The 2,931-nt window shown below is 44.2% G+C and overlaps 1 pseudogene; it reads right to left on the bottom strand.

Annotated features, from left to right (window-relative positions):
- Nucleotides 1-317: 317 nt before the first annotated feature.
- LOC135379641 (U5 spliceosomal RNA) lies at nt 318-430 on the bottom strand (annotated as a pseudogene).
- Nucleotides 431-2,931: the final 2,501 nt, after the last annotated feature.

Raw genomic sequence — 2,931 nt, 5'->3', positions numbered from 1 at the left:
CCGATCCGTTTCAAGGAAAAAGCTAAACTCACGGTTGATCTTGCCAAGGGCAGCCAAGATCAATACGCGGATTTGAAGGGAGACCAGAGCATATATCCTACATTCCCTTGATGCGTGCACACTGCATACCGCGCATATGAGAAGCGAAGAGGTGCGTGACGTACTCCTCCCTCTTTGCCTAGTTTCGTCTTTTGTGTTTTTTGTTTTGTTTTTGTTGTTGGTTTTTGTTGTTGTTTTTTCGGGGGGGGGGGGCGTGGTGACGACGCTTTTTCGTGGTTCGGGTGCATGTTCTCTCTTTGAATTGAATAATATAGCCTTAGCCAAACGAGTTAGGCCTACCAAAAATTGTCTAGGAGCTCATTCTGTTGTCCCCCTCCACGGTGATTTTTAGTAAAAGGCGAAACTTTATTGGGAAAAGTGCACCAAATTTACATAATATTTGCAACGCATGTACATGTTATTTACATCCTATTTACATATTCGCCACACTGGACAGGCTCAGGAGCACCTCATACTCCACGGCACACATTCCAATTGCTAAAACTCGACAGATTTAGAACTTGACAGCTATTCTCCAGTTTGGTCTCAGAAACAATAGCCGATGGCCCTTCCACCTTTTCTTGAAAGCACTCATTTCCATAGAGTCCAGTTCTCGCTGTATCTTCTCCTTCAAGTGTAACCGGATATTAAAGAGTGAGGTCCTCAAGCACACATTGCCACCACCGTACACTCGCCTGTTTCGGGAGCGCCAGATCTCGTGTTTTCCCTCACCAATGAGAAGTGCGAAAGATGTAATTCGATTATCAGCTACTGGCAGAGGGTCTGAATAAAGCACAGTGTCGTATTCTATCCGTGGTACACGAAACACTGTGGCGACTTTCTGCCACAACGCCGCTGCCAACGCGCATTCATAGAAAACGTGTCTGTGGGTTTCTAGCCCATTGCGGACCCCGCACAGATTCGATCGAACAAAATGGAATCGGAAGAGCCTCGTTTTTCACTGATAGGACATTATAGGACAGTTCCCAGGCCAGGTCTGCACGGTGTTCGTCAAGAACGTTAGCCACTACTAGTCTTCAGTGTTATCTTTCTTGCATCGGATTGTCTGGCATTTTGCACTCTTCATAGACTTGCTTTGTCGACAAGTATTGCAGGGTCCCTTCTGGCAGAAAACGCCGCAGAATTCGCACGTACCTCGCTACCTCTGCATAGAATGGGGTGGGTTTCTCCACCTTAGGTCTTGTGTTGTCAAGCCTCTCTCCAAACACTCGTGCCTCTGTCCCCATGGCATACAACATGATAAGTTTCGCTATGTGGTCATCTTCTACTAGGGACTTTCCTATCTGTACCATTGACAAGGCCAAAACTTGAGTGTGATGTCTTCCACTTCAAAGCCACCGCATTCAAACGGACCCTGGATCACCCCTCTTTTGACATTTTCAGTCTTCCGCTGCCAAAACAGCGACATAATGGTGCTGGTCAGTTGCTTCGCCGTCTTCTTATTGGGAGGAAACCCTGTGCGCTGGTACCAGATCTTTGACGTCATTGTTTTCTGTATGATGTCAGCTCTTTCTGCATAGCTCATTTGCTGTCCATTGTAATCGTCTCGACTACGTTCAAGTTCTTTTCGAACTTTCTTCCAGGATTCGTAGAACTGGACTCCCAACAGCTTCACTCCTTGGATAACTGGTACTCCGGCTATCTCTTGCTGCAGTAATTGACGATGTAGCGGTAGGATGGTTGACTTTTCTTTGTTCAGTCTTGCCCCTGATGCTTTCGTGTAGAGCTCCATGATCTGTAGCGCTTCTTGGACTGCGCGTTCTTCCGTTGTACAGAAGGTCACATCATCAGCGTGTGATAAGTGTGTGATAATGTGTGTAAGTGATATGTTCCAGGGCGCACTCCTTTTTTTACACCTCTCGAATGACAGTGTTCGAGTACACCTTTTTGAAATGGTGTTTTCTACGACTAGCACCTTTTCTAAATGGTGTAAGTGATATGTTCCAGGGCGCACTCCTTTTTTTACACCTCTCGAATGACAGTGTTCGAGTACACCTTTTTGAAATGGTGTTTTCTACGACTAGCACCTTTTCTAAATGGTGTATTCAGGAATAAACACCATTTCAAATGGTGTATAATGCTAAGACACCTTTTTAGCATCCATTTGTATCAGTGTTTTAACAGGAATACACCAATCCGCGTGGTGCCCCTGGCCAGAATGGCACGTGCAGCACACTTGCATGGTGTGTCCTTTTGCTGCAATTAAGCAAAAATTTCCATGTGAAGACTGTACAAACTTGAAACTTCTAGAACACTGTGTTACAGTTCCAGAAAAATATTTATTGGCAAGAAAATCTGAGGCTGCATGAGAACGACCAGAACTCAACAGTGAAAATTGTTGATGATATATAGCTACATGAAGCAAACGAACATTGGCAACATAGATAGCATAAGCATATTGAGACACAGCAAGCGTTCATTTCAGCAGCCACGACTAGAGTAAAGTCCCAAACAAAATATTTTGGAACGTGTTTGTTTTAAATGACCAGATCACAGGTTAAAACATACTAGTAATAATAAAAGCAATGACAGTGAAGTACATGTATCACAGTTGAGTGTCTGAAACCACACAAGTCACAAACAATATTTAACATATGTTCAAGTTATTTATCATTTAAGTTAAAGCGATGAAAAAATTGCCCTCAACTTTGGGGTTTACATGTCTGATGAGTGGCACTGGCGTACATAACTCAGAAACCGCTGCTACAAATGCAAGAATGGCTTGCGCTCTGGGAAGGAAAGGGTGGAGCTAAAGTACCGTAAGCTTCCTTTTTTACTGTTAACAAAGAGAGGTGACGGAAGATAAATAACGAGGCAATGCCGTACCTTTGAAACCGAGTGAGAGGAGAGAAATGGAGAAGGCGCAACACA

The sequence above is a fragment of the Ornithodoros turicata genome, chromosome 1 (genome assembly GCF_037126465.1).
Source record: "Ornithodoros turicata isolate Travis chromosome 1, ASM3712646v1, whole genome shotgun sequence".
Taxonomy (NCBI): domain Eukaryota; kingdom Metazoa; phylum Arthropoda; class Arachnida; order Ixodida; family Argasidae; genus Ornithodoros; species Ornithodoros turicata.
The sequence above is the reverse complement of the archived record's forward strand: the minus strand, read 5'-3'. Positions and strand labels throughout refer to the sequence as shown.